Source organism: Temnothorax nylanderi, unplaced genomic scaffold (assembly GCF_030848795.1).
Source record: "Temnothorax nylanderi isolate EJ_2023f unplaced genomic scaffold, tnyl_v1.0 TNYL_tig0014_pilon, whole genome shotgun sequence".
Classification (NCBI taxonomy): Eukaryota; Metazoa; Arthropoda; class Insecta; order Hymenoptera; family Formicidae; genus Temnothorax; species Temnothorax nylanderi.
The window spans coordinates 1,946,925-1,973,137 of record NW_027249076.1 but is presented as its reverse complement, the minus strand read 5'-3'; the positions used below and the strand labels follow the sequence as shown (position 1 = coordinate 1,973,137).

General features: G+C 35.9%; 1 long non-coding RNA gene across 5 annotated transcripts in view; it reads left to right on the top strand.

Annotated features, from left to right (window-relative positions):
- The window catches only part of LOC139768173 (uncharacterized), a 114,516-nt gene extending 109,263 nt beyond the window's left edge, over nucleotides 1–5,253 (top strand). For 2 of the 5 annotated variants that reach the window (XR_011717288.1, XR_011717292.1), the window contains exon 4: nucleotides 5,184–5,253. This is a non-coding gene — a long non-coding RNA (uncharacterized lncRNA). The remainder of the gene's footprint in view (nucleotides 1–5,183) is intronic. The other 3 variants (XR_011717291.1, XR_011717289.1, XR_011717290.1) reach the window with 3 other exon arrangements.
- Nucleotides 5,254–26,213: the final 20,960 nt, after the last annotated feature.

Genomic DNA, 26,213 nt, shown 5'->3' with positions numbered 1-26,213 from the left:
GATCCAGATAAGCTCTTTACAAAAATATATGAATTTACAATAATATAGAGTTAAATTATACTTGTAACAAAATTAATATTTTATTATCTACAATATATTTTATTATGATAAAAGATTGTGATTTTTATAAGCCATTAATTGAAAAGTTTTCTCTATTTTTCTTGTGTTACTCTTTTTAACATATTTTAGAAGTGGAAATGTGTAATATTCGTAGCTTTTTATTTGCATATTTTTTCTAAATAAAGATGATCAGAGTCAGAGAAAAGAGATAGCTAATCAATTCTTTGATTAGCGTCTGAATAAATTTCTTTCAGGTTCGCATTCTTTAATCTTCGCGTTTTACATTTTTCTCATATTCGGCGCGTGCTCGATACATTTTTCAATTTGTAGAAGAGAAAGATGCGGTCGCGCCGATAATAAAAATCGAGTTAACCGAAATTCACTCGCAGTTGTGCTGCACTGCGTGCTCGTAAGAAGTAAAGGCACTTTGGTGAGAGATAATTGCTTCGTCTAGCGGAACAACGTTGTAACTGACGTCGCGGTGAAAAGTGAGGAAACCCGTGTGGCCGCGTTTATTTCATCTGTCACTCGGTCGAGCGACTCCCGGCTTTTCTTCGTGGCTGTCCCTCCTCGTTCAAGGGATACGTGTTTAATGAGCAGTGGCGGAGGAACCGTGTAGATGTGTGCAAGGCAATTGCTAAGAGTCTTGAGAAATACAGAGCTCTCTAATAAAAATTTTGTATCTTATTTTCAAATATTTTGCTACTTCTGTTAAAAATTTTTATTTAAGTTAGTTTTAAGATTATTTTATCTTGTAGTAAAGAAACTTTTACAGTTTTAGTTGATGTTTCCAAAAGTAATTTTTATCCATAAGAGAATTGCTCATTGATTATTTTTTAAAAGCTAGATAGCTCTAAAATATTAAACTCAATTTTATATTGCCGTAATATTAATTCTTTAAGACTTTCTTAATTGAAAAATTTTTCAATTAAGCACTTTTTTTAGGCAGAGTCTAAAACTCAATATTCGGAATCTCGAAGTATTTTGATCATTTTTAACGAACCCAATGTCATTTCTTTACTTTATTTCTTTAAATAATAAAACCGTTGCTCAAACTTATTTGTAATGCGAAAAAAGCTAATTAGATTATTAATCACAAATGCGAATTAAGTAGAAGTGGAAAGCAAAAGTCGTATCTTTCCTTGTTCGATGAAACTTGGACCATAAAACATCACTAAGAAAGTTTCCGCCATGAAAGCTTTTTCTCGTAAAGATTTCTCAAAATGACCAATTGCACGTAATTAACATACACATATATATACTATGAACGAAAACTTCCAAAAGTTATCCACCAAGGTCTCTCTGTTCGAAATTACTATGACTCGTCGCTGTATTATTTTGGAAGTTACCTCGCATTTTCTATAGCGAATTGCTATTGATCTATTTTCTTTCTTTTTCACTTTCTTTTTCACCTGTTGGAGGCATCGTGTCAAAATCCGTTAAAATGTGTCACTGATTGTCAAGTTAGTGTCTCCACCATCATGTGATAATAAATTTTTCGTCACTTTTTTTGTATATCTTATTATTTTTTCTTTTTTATCTAATATAAATTTGGGACTGGATAACGATTTCCTAGTTTTTATAATTCTCCTAGCTTTTTTACATTTTTTATTTATCTTTTTCTTTAATTTTTTTGTCCTTTTAGTTATAATTTATACACATATGTCAGAATAAAAGATATTTTAGCTTTTGAAATCTCCTATGTATAATAGAATCGTTATTCGTGTAATTTTAAAAGTAAGTTATAATTACTAAATGACTAAATATTGATTATTGAATAATTATTCTGATATCTTTGAATATCGCGAATAACAGAACTAAAATAGTTTTAAAAATTAAATGAATAATTGTTTTTCTTAAGCGTCAACATAGTGAAAACATTCTTTGATAAAATGGTGTTCCAGACACGCATTCGCCAAATGTCAACGTGTTTTAAAGGTCATCACATTCTTATTTTTTCTTGCTGTTGACAATGCAATTTATCATGCAGAAACGCCGGCATATTTCATCTGACACGACGACGGTATTTATTTGTATTTCATTGTGTTACGTAATTACTCCGTTGCATCTGACACGAGAGCAGTAATCGTGCCTCGAAGAATGTGCAAAATTTCATTAACGACGCCGTGAGCGCATCAAATGGGACTTCAAAGAGATACCAGTAGTTTCATGGATGGTACAATCATTCCGCTATGTAGCAAGAAAGTAGGAAGACGTAATGACATTTAACACCGACGTAGTAGAGACGCCTCGTTTAATTCCCTCTCATCAATTATATTAGGTACATTTCACGCTGATAATGTGCCTTTAATATAATCTTTCACGAATAAATCGCGATGCGACGGATTTTATCTTTAATCGTAGTGACAAAAATATTAAACATTGAATATCTATAGAAAGACTAATTAATGAAAGCTATGAATAAGCTATGAATATTACTGAAAACTGTGACAAGTGAGGAGGGAGAGGGCAATGTATGAATTTTCGATAAAAATACGATTATTGATTAAAGAATTACATAATATAAATTATATTAATTCTTTAAATATATAAAACGTATCTCTTGTCTTTCTGAAACAGTTTTAAGGATTTTATAGTTGACATTCTGACATTTGATGAAAAGAAAAAAAATTAAGTTTTGTCTTTGATTTTATTAAACTTTTCTGTTTTTTTAACAAGTTAAATATTACTAAGAGATGGAATTTCTTTTGACTTTCTGTTGATTTCTTTTATGAGGATTATAATAAAATTCCAAAGATTCTGTAGTTCATAGTCGCTATAAGAAAATCCGGAAGGAACGTATGCTTTGCTTAAATTATTGATATACAAAACTTCCTCCCCAAAGAGACACGAAAAGACGGTATAAAGGCACGGCACGCCTAACCCGTGAGTTACCGCCTCGCGTCGTTAACCCTTTTCGGAATGCAAAGACCGGTCCCAGCGATAAAGGGCCCTCGAGTACCATTCACCATGAACAGCCGTCTCACTTCAAGTCCCTTTCCTACTTCCTTTTATTTTTCTGTTCTGTTATCCCTCTCAATTTTACACGTCGCAGAAACTTTCCGCCGCAGCCCCGGCACGCGTCTTAGACGCTGCAAGAATATTAAATTCCTGGCGCATAAATTAAAAGATAGTGGCTTTCCACTTCGGCTGCGTATAAATTTTGCGGAAATCGAGGAAGAGTCGGTGTGTGAAGGCTGGTAGACAGGAAGTTTATCGAGTTGAAGAAGAACGAAGCATCAGTTTTATGCATGCATTGATACCACCTGATACTACAATATGTTACTGAAAGAAAGGAAATTTATATGATTTCTACTTTCTCTTGCATTATTCTTAACGCTTCTTAATGATTCGCTATCAAAAAAGAAAAGTAGAAGAAGAAATTATTTATTATATGTATTACTATTAGGACGATTTGACAATATCTCCTTTCTCCTCTTTTTACTAAATCAATATATGTAAAAATAGTATAATCATAGAGCGTGTTTGATTTTATCTTTTTCGATTTCGGATATATTATAAGTTTTTGGACTGTTTTCCTTTTTCGCCTTTTTCTTTATCTTCGTTTTTTTTTTTCAATAAATGGATAAATAACAAGGAACTCTCGTCCGGCTGTCAAATGGTGACTCAAGTCACCACGTTATACTCTCAGAGTCTCTTTTTACTTGTCTCTTTGTTATCTCTTTCTTTTTATTTATTTAAAAATCGCGTGGTTTATGTTTCGTAAAATATTTATCTTGAATGCGCGGAAAAATTCAATTTCCATAATGAAGTTTGTGATCTTTACTGAGGTTTATATTTCTGCTTTCGTTTTTTTTCTTCGTATCTTTTACGTGAATATGTGAAAAGGATTGACTAGAGTAAAAGTATTCTTGACTCACTAGCGAAGCATGTGAACTTTTATCTTTGCGCATTTTTTTTCTCCTTTTGGTTTATTTGCATGCATCTTTTCTGCTGCGACGACAGTTTATTTTTTCCATCTTTCTTAAGATATATCTGCTCTAGATCTTTCTTGAGATATATTTGCTCAGATGGTATACAAAGTCAGAAAAAAGGGAATTTTTAACCTCGCTACTAGAAGGAACTACTAGATTTTTCACCTCTGGATATTCCCGGACAGGAAAGAATGTAAATTAATCCGTAAGATCTTTCGCATTTATGTTAGAATTTATTTATAAAATTAAATGTGATTACTTATCTCTTCAATTATTAATCAACAGACTTAAAATTTTATTTTTTACTGGAAGATAATTTCCTATAACATTTTGTTACGCAATGAATACTTTTTTGTTTTTAATTATAAAATTTAAGACATATTAAAAAAATCATATATTTTTATGATATTTGATAAATCTTTTTGTAAACATCGCATTATAACGATTTTCTGGTATAACTAAGGTCTTAGCTAACACTTTTGTTAAACTTTTGCCTAAGCCCGCATTATCGATTTTGGGTAAAACGTGTAACTTTTCGGGCCTATATGTTCATTAGTATTGTAGCATATCGACTTTACAGCAGTTCTACAGCATTCCTCTAGTGACAGAGGTGTAAATTGAGAGCCGAATAATCTTGAAATGAATATTCGTTCATTTAATTTGGATTGAAGGTACGCGACCAATGCTGCAATGGCGTGATATGAGGTTTCATGATGATGAGAGCGCGCGGGCACGTATAAAAACCACAGAAAATGTAGGAAAAAGGGGAAGAATATGAGTGGTCTTTGGTAGAAATTATTCCATATGAAATACGTCTCACATTTCTGGCTCTTTTACCTTCGCGAGAAACGAGGAATGTACATATGTGTTACGGATAGATACACAGTGGCAGAATTCCGGTTTATTTCGTTAATGAACGAGAATGTTGCGTATGAAGATACTAATTAAACTAATTTATCACGAGGTTAGAACACACTAAATATCCTGCTTGCTGTACTCGGTCCGGCGATATTTTTATGCCGAGTTGTTAGCTCTCGTACATATTTCGTTTTAACGTAGCTGCATCGTTTACACGAGTGTGGAATTTAATTCTACCCGCATTCGCGCAGGCGATCGATCTTCCAAGATCTTCGGCGCGCGGCGTAATTAGAATTATACATAAAATAAATGTGTTTATATATGTTGCAGGTGAGTGCTCGTCATGTTATTTGAAGATATTCGCGGCGTGTTTCGCGCGAAAATTGCGCATTTCGAGATATGTAAGCGGTGACTGGTAAGTTTTTTCGACATTTATTTCCTAAATTGCCGCGCAATATTTCTCGTGCGCGTTCAATAATTTAACACGTTCTACTTGCCTTGCCCACTCATCATTTATTCGATATGAATAAAGTAATGGTGACATCGATTTGGCCGTAAAAAGTTTATCTTATCTTTTGTAAAACTTTGCGGCAAAGGAGAATCGCGTCCACCGTCTATCCTCAAATATTCATGCTTAATTAGCGTGAACCAGGTGAACTGTTAAGTGCCGACAGTGTCTTTACTATGTATGAGACTTCTTTTTAAACTACATAGCATGTCCGAACTCTAAAAAACTGTTGTAATCTTTGGGCAAGGAAAGAAGTAGTTCACACTTCTCTTCTATAACATATGTTAAGACGATAATTATATTTATTTCCACAATAATAATATTTATTTTCTAATATTTGTTTTATTTTACTTCTTTTTCCGTTTCTAATCGTAGTTTTTGTCCGGGCCGAGATAGTATTAGTTATCGGAAGCTATGCATTATCGCATAAAATTGTTGTTTTAATGACTCAATCAAAAAGATGTAAAATTTCGCTACAAAAATCTATTGAAATGAATGTTATATGTATATATTTGTTACATATTTAAAAATTGGATTTCGATTATCGCGTGAGGCATTTGATTTCTAAAACGTTTAAATTATTAATATTACGGAACTAATCATAAATAAGAAGATTTATTACATTTTCATTAGCCATATTACGCCATCACGTGCGATTATTATTCTCCTAGAAGATAATGTTCGTACACGAAATCGACGGCGCGGAAAGTGCGTGCGAGACAAATTGTCTCTCGCGGCAGATTTCCGGAATAAATTATTTTCATTTGCATGCTTAAGCAGTCGGAGCGCCCGGCCACTCCGTTTTTAATCTCGAAACAACCCTATTTTCCCTCGTTCTTTCGCGCGTCGCAGCTTCCTCTTTCTCCGTCTCGCGTACGTCTCCAGCGTGCCTCCGGCTCTTCTCACTATTCGCGAGCCTCGCCGATTTATCACCCCAACTTATTTCTCGACACTCAACGTTTCCACCATCCTCCTTCGCGCGCTCCTATCTTCTCCCGTGCTCTTTTCGCCAACGTTCGCCATTCTTAGACCGTTCTTCGCGCGGTCCTTGGCTCGTACTCGTGTTGCTCCCATCTCATTACCGCGCCACTTTCGATCCCCGTGTCGTTTCCGTTGCATGGCCTGTGCTTTTCATTTCAACTCCTTCACCCCCTTCATATTATTTTCCTCGCTAATAGTCTCATTCACTCTCTTCACCGGCGTTATCTGCAAAGGGCGGTACATTGGGAGACTCGTGTAATCAATAACAAGCCATATAATATGGCAACTATATGCACTCCCGTTACGTTTTCATATAAGAGAAATTTCAGTTGAGTTTGCTTGTGTTTTGCTTGATAAACCGTTTTCTTTCAACAAACTCGAACGCTGCAAAATCGTTGCTGTTTATGTTTCTGATTAGCCAATTCGCTTCTGTGCACACGCTTTAGAAAATTTATGTATATTTCGTAACGCTGTCCTTCTACTTTATCTCTACATTGCGGTAAATATAATTACTTTAATACCGCGACGGGTGACGTGCGCGCACGCTTGGAAGACGTAATTTGTTCATACCGTTATGATTTTGTTTCAAAGCTGACGCGGTGCAGCAATTTGGATAAAAGTACACGCGGAAAATGCGGAATATATATATATATATATATATATATATATATATACATATACATATACATATATATAGGAGCGGCGTGACACCCGCTTCGTGTTTTCTGAGACTCCTCCATTACAGAGAAACTCCTGCTTCTAAAACGGGGGCAGGCCGAGCGTTACGCCACTCCACATTAACCTACGGTAATGCATGCGCATTCGGGATTATTAATTACATTTTCTGAGAAAAACGTTTGTCTTACCTAGGATGCGCGCGGGGCCGGTTATTTCTTATGAAGCATTTTGCTTAGCTCACCGTGACCTTAATATCCGAGAAAAAGTGATGCGCCTTAAGCCGATTATAAAGCGGTTGCAATGGAAAAAATTTGACACTTGAAAATTGAAAAAAAAAGATCCGCGTGGAAAAAAGTAAATTAGTCAACATTTCTGCATTATTTATTGCGCATAAAGCTATTATAATTTGTTTTGTATTACTATTTGTCACAAGTATTGCTCGGGTTAATGTTTTTTTTTTATGAAATATGAGAAATTTTAATTATAGTAAATTCAAGAAATTTGATTTCTAGTTGTTGAAGATATTATTTCTCAGGAATATTAAAGAGACGCTTCGAAATATTTTAAATTTTAGCGGGTGCTGTTATAATTTTATAAAACTTTGCATCGCAAATATCTCGGCGATAATCCCCCGAGACAAACTATTCGTCTGAATGAAGAATACGTTAATGGAGATGCGAGTCACGAAGACTATTGTATTTTTATAGAATGTGAAAGAATAGAAAGTTGTGCTATCGATCGGTATAACCGGCGCGAAAGGGTTAAGACATAATTTACTCGAAAACTTGACAGGGGTATAGGAGAAACCTTTATTAGACCGTGGCCGCTCAGGCTTCGCGAGAATTTCTTTAAAAAGTTCCAAAGTTTTCCTTCTCATTGCCGCTTTTCCAGCGGCGCGTAGTGTAGAATTAAAGGAAATTTTCTCTCGCGATACGCATAAAAAGGTTCGTTCGACGAAACCCGTCAGGGCAACCCTGAAAGGGTTTAATAAGGTCAAATTGACGGAAGTTCCGCGTCCGTGTTTCCCTCCTCCCGCCATTTTCTCGCGCCCGTCTTTCGACGGCTTCGTAATGTAACAGACTTTTTTTTCATCAGTACGGGCGGATGTTCGTGGACGATGTTTTGTATGAAAAGTAGACCGTAACGCGCAGCGCCGCGTGAATGAGCTTCAAAACTCTACTGACCTATCTTACGTAGATACAAGCGTAGACTTTTACGATCTCATTGCGCTACAGAAAAGTTTATTCGAGCTCTCGGTGCATACAAGTCGTATTGTTTTCATAATACATGGTATTATGCCGTTGTTTTGCGTATTAATTTCCCTAGTGAGATGTTATAATTAATTTTTTATTATTCCAATTGGCTCTGACAAAAATTTATTTTTTGCATAAATATTAAAAAAAATATACCCTTTAGTAAAATTTCATAAGATAACCAATATCTTTAACGAACAAACAAGAATTTTTGATAATAATAAAGATGTGAACATGGAAAAGTTAATTATACAGATCTTTCATAAACTATGTATGCTATATGGAATATATTTACTGTACGAGTATTTGAATAATATTATTCATATGGAAAAATATTATTCACAGTTCATGGAACGAGTAAAGAATCTAGTTACATATCTTTCTTTCATTATCTGACTTTTGCACAATAAATAATTCAAAAGCTATATTTAAATACAAAGAAATATTAAGTTATATGATGAATATATATGATAATACTTAAATATAAAAAGGGAAATTACGAGGGCATAACAGCTGCTTTGATCCTACAATTTGTCGTCTTCCTGCTCATCTAAGATTCAATGTCCCCAGACGAAATTCCTTTCCGGGAATCGTTCTCTCCTCTACGAGACGTCATCTTATTTGTTCCCTGTACATCGTGCTGAAGATCTTCCGCTTTTTTCGTGACGACATGCATGACGGACCGGAAATCGGCAGTACGTTGGTTGGGCCCCGGAAGCATGCGCTTTCGAAGTCTCGTATCATTTCTAATTCATGTGGTCCTTTCTCCTATTTCGAAAATAGAATAAAATGGGACGGGAATGATCGAGCCAAGCAGGTAACGTCAAAGGAAATTCAAGTTCCGAGACGCGCATACCGAGCGGTATCGTTCGCTGTGCAAATTCAGTATCTTTCCCGATGCAGTTATCGGCAAAAGGATAAGAAAGATTCATAAAATTCCTGAATTCCATCTAGAAATAATTATATTGTGTCAGCATTGCTATGCTCTTTTTCCATGCAGATCATATAACGCAAAACTACCATATTATTATTATTATTATTGTTATCTCGTACAGCATACTGCGTTTACTTCGCTAATATAGTTATTAAACATTCCAGTTACCTCAGTTAGAAAGTATACGTGATACAGGCAACATGCCGTAACGAAACTTTCCCAAAATGTTAGTTACATCATTACGATTTCATAATCTTCTCGCTACCTCGGGGATCTGCATTTTTCGATGCACCGCGCACCGTGGATGAGACGGAGGCGGAGTAAGCGAGCGATCGCGCAGCAACCACGCGCGGTGTCCCGATGGCGAGTGCAACGAAATCGCCGGTACGGCTTATCCGCATGGAAACCGTGGCAGTAGCACCTCCGTGTAGCCGGTGTACCGCATTGGTGGCGACGAGTTGGCCGGGTATGATGTTTGAGCGCATTTGAATATCAGGAAATGAAGCCTCTTGTCCCATGAGGCGTTCCATGGACGACACCACATAGATGAGAGACACAGGAGTAACGGCACGAGAGGGAGAGAGATAGAGAAAGAAGAGAGAGAGAGAGAGAGAGGGGGGGGAGAGAGAGAGATTTGGAAAGAGGTAGGACGGATAGGGATATGCTCTGAACGAACTGTGGTAGTGCTATTTGAATAATACTTTGCATTCAAATGCCAGATCTGATAAAAGAAACCGCCCCGCCACTTGAAATATCCCATTACGCGGTATTATCCCTTCGACGTCGGCCGAGACATCGCGTCGTCGGTCAACTCGATGTCTCATTCGACGTCTTTCATTGTACACGTCATGGCGAAAGTTCCTTAGCCATTGACGAGAGAAGTATACCCTTTTATTGTTTTACTTTCATTTTTTTCATCTTTACCGATTCAATAACACAATGCGCAATGGCGAAATTACTATTAATTATAAGTTAAACGGTCGAAAACGAAGAGCGAATGTCTTCGGTTGTTTCTTTAGTATTGATAGTCTTTGAGAACATTTAAGCTACCACTCGATCAATTAACTCGTAACAATAGTAATTTACGCGCTCATTAGCGTGACATACTAATTACTCCGTAAAGCTACAAAACAAGACTTATTTTTTTCGAACGGAACAATAGCTATTTCTTCGCGATTTTTCGAGTACGATTCCCGAGAACAAGTCTTTCTTTCGTTGGCGAAGAAAGGAAAACTTTTCTGCGAAAATGCAAGAATTCCCTTCAATCCGATAAACGTCTCTCTTTAAGGGATTTCTATTTCGGACTCTTCTCTTTGTGGTCGGTACCCTGATGGTTCGAAGTTTTCTACATTTTCTATATTCATGCGGCGATGGACGGCGAGGTTTCTTCTCATTCTTTTCCGCTTCTAAAATTACTTTTACCCATCCCCGCTCTCCCGTCGTTCAATTCATTTTTATATGAACTTGATTTTCCCTAACGAAGAATGATGCGCGATCACGCTATGTCGATAATTGCTATTTTAAAAGCACGCTTTTCTGCTTCTGAAAGCATGTTACACTCTTGAAGTTGACCTATTGCAGTCGCGATCGAAACTTCGAACGTCATGTAATAGTAAATTTTTACAAATTGTGTCAATCCGGTCAATCGTCTATAGCAAGTTACGATACAAATTTAACCCGAATATACTGTCAATAATGCGAACTACGAAACCGATTCTGTCTTCGAACGAAAATTGGTATTTATTATCGGAAATTTAGTTTAGTCTATAATACATATTATTATGTATATTTTGGTTTCTTACAGTTTCTTACAGTTAATGTTCATTGTCTAGTTTTTTTTTTTAAACGGGTTCTCTGTGAACAGATTTAAACGCGTAAATAATATCAGATACTATATTGAGCATTTTAACAGAATGAAAATAGACCATTTTTTAAATGTATCATTGTCCACATCATATTATTGACCTGTTTGCATATATAATCAAGGTTTTTTGTATTTTTGTTACTTTACTTTTAAGAGTTTTACATGTATATTTACTACGGATAAAAAAATATGCTGCGTTTTTACTACACGAGCAGCTATATTCTGAAAAGACCGTTCGTCTATTATTAAAGTGTGATAGCACGAGAGTGCCTATTATGCGAGTCGCGTTGAAAAGTTTTGCGAATAGAGAAGCCAGTGCCGTCGGCAATGAGATTCCTCTGAATTTAATGTGCTCCACTCGACAGAGTGACTTTGCTCCTTATTCCCCTCTCTGCCTCACTTCTCATTTTGTGCGATAATTACACCAAATGTATGCGAATCGGAAGCAAGTTTTAATCAAATTTGTTGGTAAGTAGGCCGGATTCGTCTGTTACCTTATTGCGTAATCTGATTTGCTGATGAACGTGAGCTTCTATCGCATTAAAATCTATGATTATTTTCGATTGCTTTTTCCAATATTTTTGATATTTTCAATTCTTTTTTTATTAAATTTTATTATTAAGCAAAATCTACACGAATATTGGTTTACACTGCATCGATATGTTCAATATTTGCGAGTAGACAACATCGTTCTTCAATATATTTGATATATCTATAAAATAATAGTGTCACGTGTCATGTGTCATATGCAGATCTAACCGTGTAAATATCAGCATGTTTGTTTAAATCGTAAAATTTTGGTATAAATTATTTAATGACATAACATCACGTTGGTTTGTTTCTTTTTTTCCTTCGCAATAGTAAGGAACTATGTTTTCTGAAACTTTGCAAACATGTTCTAAACAATCTTTTTTTTACACCTTTTGATAAAAGTTATTTGACAGTTAAACAGATTTGGATCTTCTATCGTGTAGCACATAATAACTCATATAAAACTATTATTAATCGTGAAATAATCGAATAGCAAAGAATGTTTGCATAAAATAACGGAACGATGAAATATAAAGCGATGAAATCTGATTCAATAAATGAAGTTAATGCGATTATGTCCTCTGGATATCTGACAGTTCTACCGCTTTTATTCTTCTCTTTCATTTCATTCCTTTTTCAGATTGCACTTTTGAAATATTCTCAGATATATTGATAATATATCTTCTCTCTCAGACGTTGATTTTAAGAGCTTTTAAAATTGAACCTAGCTACTTTGACCAAACTGTAAGACTAATTTATCTATTCAATTATTATTTTTCTTATTTGTTGACTGTTAATTATTGTTATTCTCATTTGTTAATTATCACCGGACTTTATGATTTAAGAAAAACTTTCTTACGATAAATTACTGATATAGTAAATTATATTAACTGAATGTTAAATAATTTATTCAAAACAAAAAAGAGTACGTGGATTAACAGTAATGCAGTTTTGAAATTTATTGTAATTGTCAGGATTATAAATATATTTGTAACGTGATATATTTGTAACTTACTGGATTTTGTTTTCCCTAATTTGGCACACAAATAAAATTATCTTAATCTATTGTTAACCCCAATTTCAATGTATTTTTATATAATCCGTTACTTGTTATGTATTTCTGTAATTCGCGCTTCACTTTATTCGTTCCTTTTTTGGATTACGTGTGCAATGTGCTCGGTAGTTTATCATTCATAAGCTGGCGTGTATATCCATCCGATATTTCGCGGACGATGGCAATCTATCCATGACAGAACTCTCCATATAGCACCACATGTTTCTCGATTTCCTATTCTGCTTCAGTTTTTTTTTATCCGCTATTGTTGGCATACCATCGTTACGTGCATACTACTGAGCTTCAGATACAGATTAGAAAGCTGGCTTCCAGCAAACCAAAATAAAAACAGGCAAGTTGGAATCGATCTACCTTCACAAAACACAATGTACACACTTGTGCTTGGGGCTTGGAGTTATCCAGATACCTGTTATTTATTACAGAGGTAGTAATTTCATCGAGTAGGTTGCCGCCTGACACAAAATCTTTATCGGAATTAGCAAATATAATTCTAGACGGAGTAGTATGCGTTTCGGAAATGTTATCTTTTTATACTTTTGAAATTATGAGAAGATATACAATGCATACTTAGATTTCTTACTTGGATATCTTTTTGTCAAGTACAGTTTTACTAAAGAAGTATTAAGTACCTATACATTTTTAATCTCGTAGCAAGACAACACACATATTCACATTTTCGAAGTATGCAATATATTTGTGAAGAAATATCTCCGTATAATTTCGCTGGGATCTTCTAACTCGTTTCGAACGGGGCTGATTTAGGGAGCCTTTTTATCAGGATTTCGACGAACTTCGCAATTATTATCCCTATGTTTCTCATCGACGACGTCGTCAAGTCTAAGGCAGTATAAGGCTTTTCAATTGGGCACAGCTGCCGTATGTTACCGAGAAAAAGATTGCAAGATTGACGTGCTGTATATATACATATATGTATATTACACATATACATATGCGCGACATGTATCCTACTGAATAGACAGCAATGTTGGCTCCATCGGCAGCAGATGGTTCCGCTATTGACGTATACCTACCTACCAGGCTCACTATACCGTACTCACCAACTCGATTTTTCTTCTTTTCCTCCTCCCTTTCGGTAAGATACGTCGACGATTGCAATATACTTTCCTTAAATTCGAAAGTCCCGGGGGAGAGAGAACCGTTTCGAGACTGGAATCTAATTTTCTTTGTATCTGCGACGCGACGCCTCGTGCCGCGTTGTAAAGTTGTTCCACATCAGTGTGTAACATCGACATCCTATCTCTCGATTATTATTTTCTGACGGTATCGGAGTACATCGCGTGTCAAATGTGATTGATATGCATGTTTTAAATCCGAAGCACAGATTAGAACTGGTATAATATCGATGGGTTTCAATTTTGATGTTTATGTTGATCCGTGACGACGATAAGTGAAAATATAAATATAGTTATTCGATGAACATCGCATGGCTTTTATTGCGCGAGGCATTGCGTTCGGCAATTTATTTCTCTCTCTGTCGTTGAGACTTTTTTTGGAACCTTGTTGTACCGGTGGTAGTTTCGATACACCTACCTGAAATTCGAGAAAGCGGGAAACAGGTCCCGGAATTGGAACTGGTCGCGTATACCTTTCTTAGCGAAATCGCCCGCGCCATTTCATTTGCGCTCTACGTCCTAGCGCAATATTCTCGCAAGGAACGCAAGGAAGATAGCGGGCAACATACAGTCGCAATGTACACGCCAATTTCGAGATAACGGGCCGACCGAATAATTCGACCGGCCACGTGAGACGGCGGAATGAAATTATAATTATAACGTCACGTTTACGGCAAATTTCGCTAGTAATTTATAGAAGCGATATCCTCGTTTCAAGCGATTAGAATTAGAATCTCTTGCAAAATCGATTATCGTAACAATGACAATATGGAAGGCTCAGAATGAAATAACAGCATTAAAAAAAGAGGAAAAGATTAAGATAAGTTGAAAATATCAAATAAAAAGCTTTGAAAGATATTTACAAATAAAATAAGATATAAATGTGAATAGATTTATTCTGTCATTATATCTCGTAAATCTTTTAAGTACCTATATGTAAGACACCGATGTACGAACTATTTACGTAATAAAATGATAAAATTTGTAATAGCTTTAATTAGAGAACGCGACATATGACATTGATTTGGTTGCAGATATAATACATGATTAATTTGACTTTGATTAGACTTAAACTAGTAGTTGCTATTTTAATATAATTAAGCGCAATATTATCTTTCCAGGAATAATAATATGCAGTCGTAAAAATAAAATTTTTACTTAACATATATAATTTTGTTTAAGTTTTAATTAGTTGACCTTTTCGATATTTTCTTGTAAGTAAGCGCATTTCAGCTTAATTTAATATTATTGAAATAATATTATTTATTGAAATAACAAACATTAATATTAAATAGAGACACAGTAATACTGCTCTGTTACCTATTTTAATACTGAAGAGGGTTTTGCTGTAATTTAGTGGGACAATTGTTCGAGCATGTGATATGCATGAAAACGGTATGATTTTATAAAGTCATCATATACGTGAGCTACGAGCTGTTATAGAACCGCAAGTCAATTCCGGAGTAATACATTCAGAGACTCCAATTTAAAAATCGAAACGACGGAATAGAATCCAAATTGCTTCGGCCCGGTTGTGATAAAAAATACATTCGATATTGAGTATATAGCGCATACGGACGGTGCGCGCTATATATGTACGTAAGTAACGGGGATTTGATATAAAAAAAGCTGAAGCAACGGATAATATTCATTAGATCTCTCCTCCTCTCGCCGGTAACTGAAATCCGCGCGGCTACGCAGAATGATCTTTCGGGGTATAATTAATGCGTCATATTTATTCATCCCTCTTTTGCATGTAAATGCCTGTCATTTACATCACTGACTAATTGCAATTATATCGTAACGTGGTTGCAAACAGTGTAAAAGCATCAATTCCACCGAGAATACACAAGGCACATCGTATCCATGCGGCGCAGTTCGCGCGTAGAAACTAATACAGTAAACTCAGACTATTCCCCGTCTATCTCATCCTAACTTTGGTGTTTGTCCTCAAAACTCGTTGTCGTATCGGTTCAATGTAAAGTTAAGCATCGTCAGAAGGTGGCCTATGGAAGTTTCGACGAAGCCGTCACGCGGCATCAAATATTCCCGAATACGAGGAAAAAAAATGAGTGGTACGTACTCCGTGATTGATGGGCTTCAGGAATTAATGTGCCATATACGAACGGGGGGAGAAGCTAAAACGCGTATGGAAACGTGACACATTTACGTCATGTCGAATGAGTAATGTCTCTATTTCCACATTGTTTGGCTTGCATTCTGCATTAAAGTCAGATCGACTAAAATGACTTTATTAACACTGGATGAATGTGGACGAAATAAGATATCAATTGTTTATAACCCTAATAGTAACGGATGAAATTAAACTTCAACAAGTAATTTTGTATAATTTCGAATTACAATCTTTTTCGGATGCATCTAATTGCAATTAAATGTCCCACAATTTTTTCGTCTAACATATTATAGTATAAAGAAAATATTCTTGATACTATTATTTGTTTAATAGCGCATCGGTTATCTTTATAATTCCTTTATTAAAAGAAAAGTTAGTCTTAATGATTATGTGTGTAATAAATACATCGTGTTGATTTTAATTTTAAAATAATGTAACACTATTTCACATTTTAGAGAACGTGACGTGATCAACTGTCGTAACGATAAATTACGTAACAAATTATGTGCCATTGATGTGCCACATGATGTTCTCAGAAAAATTAACTTTAGAATACGATATTCTTATTTAAAATGAGCGGAAAGAAAATAACAGCCATACTCTTCTCGCAAGAACTGCTTGCCTGGCTGGTCGATGGGCGCCAACGTTTGTCCGAAATATGAGGGGGTGTTTAGGGACCACCCAGTATTCCCACTCCAATTCAAGTAATGGAGTCTGAAACATTCCTCTCACACCCCTTTCTGTCCAACATCTCTCTTCCCTCTGCGCTTCTCTTCATCCTGGATGAGCATGCCTCGACGGTCCGAGCCGCCTATTGCTGTCTTACGTTTGCCGCTTTCGACATAAATATCGTGTCGAAGTTAGGAATTAGCGAACAAGTGCTTTTTACAAATTCTACGAGTCGTTACACACCGATTTATAATAAACTCGTTTTAACACATGTTGAATATTAATGAACAGTTTCAATAATCTTGACAAATGATCGTTAACCGGCTAAAAAACTGAGGATCGCGTGATTAATTTAAAATACGTGTCCGGGATGCATTTATATTTAGGTACACGGAAAGAAAATTATTTTGATAGTGAAGCAAAATTATTTTCAGATCTGTATCTAGCTAAATTTTTAGATATTTCAGCAAAACCGTTCTTTCCGTGTAGGTTGGCTTCAATCAACAGATTTTTCTGTGCATTTATAGCACCACCGGAAATATTATTTCGTTTCGAATAAATATATCTCATTTCCACAACGCTCCTGATATTATTTATCAATATAATTACAATACGTCCAATATATCTACCGATATTTATTTTGTTATAGGATATTGTTTATATTTTATGTTTATATCTGTTTTTACTATTTTTATTTGATTCAATGCAGGAAGAATTTTTAAGCAAATAATTTGGACAGCTTATTTTTAACTATTGTGGAAATGAGAATTGACTTTATTGTACGTAAATATACTTTCTGTTTAATATATATGGAGGGGTAAAAACCACAGTGGTGTAAGTTTAATTTTTAAAAATATTTTCTCGTGTGCATAGATGCAATCTGTACAATATATAAATTGCATCTATGCACACACGAGAAAATATTTTTAAAAAATTGACTTACACCACTATGGTTTTTACCCCTCCATATGTATAATGCATCTTAAGGGTAGTCTTTGATACGCTTTATCTTTCAACATAATTTCCAAATAACGCGCACTAAATTTATTTCTATTATAATGAAGTTTTCGTAAATATGACACGAAAGTAACAGACATCCTTTCAGGCAACTCATTAATGCATTATAGTGTGGTATAATTTATTCTAATGATACATTTAACGAAAGCGAGTACATTATTCGGCGACCGGTAGACGACTGCCGCTCCGACCCGTACTTTCGACAGGCCCGGCACGCACACACACGGTCGAGGCCGTATTTAAGCTGTTATGCTTGAGAGCCACAATTAAAAAAAAAAAAACACGCGGTCGAGGCATGTCACCTGTATATCGATCACGTGATAGAGCGCTCTCGATGTTTCCAAAATCTAGATCCCACAATAACAAGGACGGATTTTATGTGTCATGTTTATTGAAATACAATCCTTGTATCTGACTGACGATTAGGTACATATACGTATTTTAAAATAAATTCGCTTTATTAATCAATAGGTGAGAAATATTATCATGTATTATATTTTATATTCTGTATTTTTATACGCTTAATGTAATATTTTCATTATAGGAAAATTTACTTTATAAAAGCATACGCCTGACATACAAGATACATTTATATATATTTCCCAGTTTCTGTATAAAATATACACGAGGCAGTTTTTTTATTCAAACCGATGAGATATTGTAAACATTTATATTTAATTTACCATGCTTTTTCATGAAAAGTCTGTTGTGGAAATATTACGATACTGATTATACATAATGATTATTAATATTTTACTAGAATCTCATCAATAAATTCGTTTATTTTATAAACAAATTTATTGGCTCCACTGAATAATCGAATCTTCTTACAGATCTTCATTTAATGCAGGGAATGGTTAGTTGATTATTACGATTTATTCCTGCCCGCTTGAGGGACAAGTTCGCCAGGCATAGTTCAGTCGGGCGGAAATTTGATTAACGCGGCTTACGTTCTTAGCATCTGAACGCCGAAATTTCTGCCAACGGTGCGATAACGGTCGTTGTATTTTCTGAAAGTTTTGGCTATTATACCCAAGTAATCCTCTTCTTATATAGGATACCAGTACAATTTGAGCAGAATATTTTAGAAGATGAAATTGTTTCAAGTATTTAAATCCTTTTAAGCAAGTTTTGAGATATTACAAATAATGGTCTCGACTGCGCTAACAATAATCATCATAAATTGTGTAAGGCGAAAGTGCAGTGATATTTGAAGGTGCTTCACTGGCGTATTACGCGCGGAGTATTTGAGAGAAATATCCTTGGGATTTTCTTATTATGAAGTATCCAATCTGCGCTATCATAAAAGTCCACTGGCGACTTCCCTCCACGTAATAATCGATTTTACACACACGTACACACATACACGCATGCGCGCGCGCGCATATCTCCGACATATAAAATTCTAATCTACCGCAAAGTCGACGTAATGATGAGCGTCGCTGATACGCCGTAAAGAACGAACGCGCTTGTAAAGAGGAGGGGGATAAAATCGATAAGGATCGTCGAATAAATATAAAGGACCTCGAATCTTTCCGGCTACCCGGTAAAAACGTACCGCGTCTTACGTATCCGATCCGGCCAATGCGAGTCGATTGAGATCGCTAGATGAATAAGAGCGCCAAATCCTCAAGTCGTCCAGAAGAAATACAGCGCGAGCTCAACCGGAGCTTGCGAAGATCGTAGACGATCGAGACTATCGACTATACTTTCTCTCTCTCTCTCTCTCTCTCTCTCTCTCTCTCTCTCTCTCTCTCTCTCTCTCTCTCTCTCTCTCTCTCTCTCTCTCTCTCTCTCTCTCTCTCTCTCTCTCTCTCTCTCTCTCTCTCTCTCTCTCTCTCTCTCTCTCTCTCTCTCTCTCTCTCTCTCTCTCTCTCTCTCTCTCTCTCTCCCCCTCTCCTTCTCTCTTTTACTCGCGATGTCTGTGAATTTCGAGTAGATACTGAAATTGATACAGAGCGAAAGAGTTTCTATTGATAACGCCCCCACGCACATTCGGAGCTATCATAACTGGAAATCCTTCGTGATTGCGGCGGATATATAAAGGATATGTCTGTGCTTCGCCGAAGTAAACTACAAATTCGAGGATAAATCGACCGATCATAATGCTGTAATGCTGCCTCGTATGTAAACCTGAAAATGTGATGTTTACATCAAAAGATATAAAAGATACCCTAGAGAATATTTGCGCGCAATAATGCTATATTCTGATTGTTTAAATAATTAATTAACAAATACGGCAAATACGGCAGTATTAATTATTTGTGCAATGACGTTATTAAATAAAATAATTACGCGACATTGATAAACTATGTTGTTTTATGTTCGAATAATTTTGGCAGAAATATGTAATGAATCTTGTGCACAATTTGTCATTGTAGAATTCGTCAGTATATTTGTGCCACTTTTTCTGGTTTCTTTTAAAACTGTTCCATTTATAACTAGCACGCGTGTATCGATTCCTTCACGGAAAATGTCCGAATCGATGAGCATCGAGCGACGTCAAATTACGGTTGATGTTTATCAGTAGACGAGCGACGCGACGGGATGCTCTCCCCGGAGAAACATAGCCGCGTCTGGATTGAATTTCCCACGGACGCGTACGTATCTCTGCACATGCACTCTCGCGTATACACAGTAAAAAATCGTGTGTACATAGCGGTCCAGATGTTAAAATTTTCTTGTGTTACCAAGATTTGATTATTATTTCAATGTAAAATTAACATACAACAGCTATGTTATTATTTTCTTAACATTTTCATGTGCTACATTTATGTCAACGTGATAACTTAACACTTTATATATGTCATTTAGAAATTAAATATTATTTTGAGTTCTTTTAACACAATGCTTTAAAAAATCAACACGTCTTAAAGTTATTTTAACACATAAATAAATGTTAAAGTAAATTTTCAAATAATCGTAAACTTTGACACACAAAATAATTAAATTGACTAAAATTAAATGTTTCTATTACATATAATTTAAGTAAAATCTGTAAAATAATTAATATCATGTGTTAATATAACTTAAAAAATAAAGTCAAAAGAACAAATATAAATGTAAAGTATAATGTCAATTAATTAACATTTCTAATTTGTCAACAAGTAACACACGATGAATGAGTCATTTTAACTTAAAATTTAGAGTGGACAAGTAAAAAATGTTAAAATTACGTATTATTTTTTACTGTGTACGTACGCGAAAGAGTCTGTAACGTACAGCCCGACCGAAGTGGCGGGTTGCTCAGTCGCGCGTTGGTTTAATGCTCTATAAATCGTGCCCGCAAAGTGCTGGTCCAGCTCACCGACACGGTCACGGTCGGTCGTGGCACTGACTGTACGGACGTAGATACCACGGCGCGCCTTAAGAAAACGCGTGTGCGACGCGCGAGTCTGCAGTTGCACTTGTACGTCGATCTCGCGGGGATATACCACCGGGGGCACCGTCGCGTACGCAAGAGAGTTCATCAGCTCGACACTCGCGAGCGTGTGCACTCGCGTGCACGCACTTGTATGTGTGGGAGTTACACACGCGCGTCCGAGCTTACATAATTAATCCCGCGTGATACTGCACGGGGACGTACCGCGCTAATTACCCGCTTCGCGCTCGACCGCCTTTCGCGCGTATATGCCAACACGTGTGCACTCATGGACACGCGAATAACAGTCGTACTTATATATATATATATATATATATATATATATATATATATATATATATATATATATATATATATATGTAGACCACACAGAGACCGCGAATATATATTTTAATCGCGTATAATCAACTTCGAAACTAAACAAGGAGATAGGTTGAATACGAGGGGTGTTCACCTCGCTTTCAATTCACAAAATCAGATGTTTAATTTTATAAGTTACAATTTTATATTTCCTATGTTTTTAATTTTACGCATATCCATGAAATTTTTACAATTCGCACGAGTTATTTGATCGGGTACGATTATTACACTACAGCACGTGTCACGATTACTGAAAAGCAGAGGAACGCTGGATTTATGTATGTTAAATTATATGATCGTGAGTTTATAGCCGCTCTTAAAGCAAACGCATAAAGAGAATTGATAACGCGACAAGCTGACTTAAACTTCTTTACCAAAATACATATTACGACTTTTACGATTATTACTACGGATGTTACGAAGAAAAACAATAATTTATTCAGTGCATCTATATTTTAAGTTGTAATACTTTGTTTTTTTTTTACTTTTATTTATGATCGCAATACTCTTTAAATAATATGTTTCTTACATGTGCCACGTGTGCAATGAATTATTAAAAGGATCAAAGGGGCCATCATTATTGAATTGTTAAAGAGTAAGAAAGGGAGAGAAGAATGCTTCACTTTTGCGAGATGATAAATAGATTTTAAAATTTTAATAATGATATAAAGAACAACCAAGAAAAGCCAATTGACAGATGTGTGAGACAGATAAGGTTTTGCTTCGCTATCGATATCCTTGCAAAGAGAAGGAATACCTCCTGTTGAGGTATGCAGTCATTGAAGGTGAACGAGCTGGGAGAAACGGTACCGACTGAGCTTCACTGACCCGTGTAACGTCCAGACAGCCTCCCTCTATCTGTACTTTACAATCGAGGGTTTTATTGAAATCTCCCCGTTCTCTCTCCCTATATAAACTCCAAGAGACATTTTTATCTGTCGGATAAATTCTCCCAGGTCCTCGGTACGTCTCCCGGCACCGCGGGAAAGAGCGGTAAAGAATCTCCTCAAGGGGGTGGGGCGTCGGTCCGGACGGCCCGCGGGGGATGATAGAAAGACCGACGCCAGTTTTGCACTCGAGGAGGAATTATTGGCGAGATATGAAGGGGCCAAAGTTACCGCTGATAAACCTCGAGCATACGTTTGGAAATCGTATATGAACATTTTCCACGGAATTTATGCGCGGCCCACCTGATTCTTTGATCATTTCTCTCGAGTTCGTTCGAATAATTTATCGATCGTCCTCAATGTATGATTTCGACCTTAATATATTTCAGAAACTTTATTTACGATATTGACAATATAATGGTGTATCGCGATTGCGATAATGGAATCAATACTTAGCTCTATTAGCCGTTAAAAGAAAAGAGAAAATAATCTAATAAAGAACTTTTCTTGCTTCTAGTTTTATTTAATTAATTATTTCCTTCTTATATTTCACTATTATATCAAATTACGTTTATATCACACTGTATTTTTGCGAGACAAAAAGCGTTTAAAATTGAATTTTCCTCTCACTGCTGGAAATTTTTATCTTTTATGATAAATAGATTTAATTTATCTGTTCTGGTACAAAGCAATAAATTTAGCGAAATGTATCTAATATTTGAAAAGAAATTCGTATTGAAAATATATTTTAAATTTAAATCATGTTTTGCATAAAGTTTTACTTATTAAAAATATTAAAAATATTAAAAAATATTAAAAATATGAAGTTTATTATACAATATACGAGTTATTTTATATATTTATCAATTATATCATGAAAAGTACATTTTGTAACGAATATTGTGTCATATAAACTTCTATTATGAGAGAAAATTCTGCTTCTACATCTATTATCTAATCGCATAAAATATTTCGCAATTAATCTTATAATATTATTAATACGAATGTGATAATTTTAGCTATTGCAGAAATGATTCTCGAATCCCTTTTGAAGCGACCTATTTAAGCAAAGCGAAAATCTTATAACGCAATTAATGTTATCTCGTTATCTCGTTTCTCCTGGCGTCGATATCAAGTGCAGATTTCTATTTTCGTCGCACCTCTGTGTCACGAGCGCAAATAACGTTTCCAAAGGAACGGATCGATCCCCGAGATGTCAGCGACTTGGCGCAAGGTATCGGCTAAAGTGTCTCCTATCTGTTGCAGATGCAACTCGTAGGACGCGCACGTCGTCGGGATGCAGACACGTCGTATCCTCGAAAGCTTCTGCTACTGGCAATTTCGCAAATGTGCGAAGACGCATCGTGAACGACTCACTGTCACTCTCCTTCCTCTTCATCTATTACTCGTCTGTTCCGCAAGCTCATTCTTTATTCTAAATACCCATTAACAAGTCCCATCTAGCAAGTTGAACTAAATCTTGCTCAAGCCGTTATGTATATGAAGTGAGTCGTAACGCGTTGCGTCCTTTCGGATTAATTGCAAAATGCTCTGGGATTAAAAAATTTTTTTAAATAATTTATGTACTTATGTCTAAATCTTCAAGTATTTTATTTTAAATTTTTGGATTACGTAAACATTTCAAGATTTGTTATATAAAAATCTATTTCTTCTTCGACTTCTGTCACTATACAACGTCAAGGGATAATCACAAATGGTAAGCTGATGCAGTCTGATTAAAATGATCCCTCTGCTAATACCGTATGCAACCCGATACGCATAATTTTCCAATATATTGTATAAATGCGAGGTATGTTTAGGCTCGGCGAAATAAAACGCGACGTATGCGAATGCGTGTGCTGTCGCGCTTACGCGAAATTGGGAACACGCGGAACCGAGAAATTTTCAGCATTTATGCGCAAATTCAATTCGGAACTAACGCACGTGGGGACTATAAATATCAATTTGCCCGAAATATTCAGTGTGATATACAACTTCGGCACGCGCACAACAGACAACGCGCCGCGAGAGAGTTGCGTGCTGAATTTATAAAGTTTACTGCCCCGTCTTCGTGCGCGGCATAATGCCATGACTGAAGATGTTGCAGTTTATCTGCACCGACGCAATATTGAAGTTAACAATGTTTTTAAGATGCCTTCCGCGCTGGCTTTAGCGCGCCAAGCTTGTTTCAGCGCCATTTTCATCCATATCGATGTAAATTTAACTGGTTTATTTAGTAACATCCAATGCAACAACATTTATAGTTTCGTAGGATTCGACGACAATAAATTATCTCACGTAATTCGGCAAGGATAATTATGCAATGCCATCAGCAGTGCGGAGATATATACCAAATCAATTTGCATCCTGAGAAATAATTTCGGACTCGCGCTCACATATATGCACCATGGGAGACCCATTACGCGTTTATATCGTTATCGTTAGACTCGAATATTCGCGAAACAGCAACGCGTGCCGGTTGCAATCCAGCCAGGCTTAATAATTTGATTAATTGCAATGGATGCGCGCGTATCCCGTTTCTCCTACTGTTTAATTTTGAATCAATTCTCCGATGTATGCGCGGATTATTGCACTGAGTGAGTCGTATAGAAGGTTCCGTTGCTCTTATCGCTGAATATTGCCTTACGTCTTCGTTCAGCAAACTGAAGTTTAGATAAGATTTATCTCTAGTAAATACTTACGTGACTATTCTTATCGTATCGTATTTTCAAACACCTTTTTAACGATGTGTCTTTATGTTGAATCAATCTTTACACGGTCTAACTAATAACTTATGATATATTTATACTGTTATATAGCATATTATATATACAATAGGTCTAACGATCTTTTCGATATTTGCATTATCTTTGCTATATTAACATACATATTAAAATAGTGGAAATTGAAACATTTTCTTTTAATATTAAATTGATGTAATCAGTATTTCTTAATAATTTGATAATATCTGTATAAATATTATATCGATATTATTTTTAAAGTTATAATATATAATTGGATATTTTGTTAAAGAATGTTCCGATAACTGCTCTAATCGATTCTACATATAGATCTAAATAGAATAAAATATTTGATCGATAGTTCAAGCGATGTAAGATATATATATAGATAGCACTGCTTCTCAATAATTATATTCGAATCCTATGAATAGGATTCGACTGAAAAAAATCAAATTTCTGATAGTATTTCCGTTCGCGCTCATATATGCAAATAATGTCTCAAGCACGCTATCTTTGTTGAACCGGAAACGGAGGCAGAACTGTGAGTTGCGGCAGACTGTGAAGGACATCTATAATTCAGGTTACGAGTGTGGAGCGGCAGAATCGGGAAATAGCCGGAGCAGTCTCGGGGAAAGAAGGAAGAGGTAGAAGATAAACTCGGTATAAAAGAGAGAATGGGTACAGAGAAATGGCGAGAGGGTATCGCGCAAGAAAGAAAGCAAGATGGAAACTAAGGACGAAAGAGAGGAAGGGGAGGAAGGGAGCGCGAGCGCCAGTACCGTTCGGAGGTCCAAGTGCGTCTGAGAGGCCAGTAATTTCTTTTTATATCCATCCGACTCGATTCGAGCCGTTGCTTTTCCACTTTCAACCCTCGTATTTATCGCTCAAGGCGTTAACACTTTGCCGGGGATTGCGCGACGGAATTTCTTCGTCATGAAAGATCGGAAACAAAGTTGTGCTCGCGAAAACGACTCGTCCGTGTGTATTGTTATCGTTTAACATGTTTAAATTAGGATAAAGTGCATATTTTGGATCAGATCCTAATTCGGATCAGTGCAAATTTGAAATGCCGACTGTATTTATCATATGTGGATTTTTTTCGCTATCGTCTATGGCTATCCCTTATAGCTCTAGATAATTAGTGAAAAAAATCCACATATGATAGGTACAGTTGGCTAGACAGGCATTTTTTTTTGCTGATTTGAATTAGGAT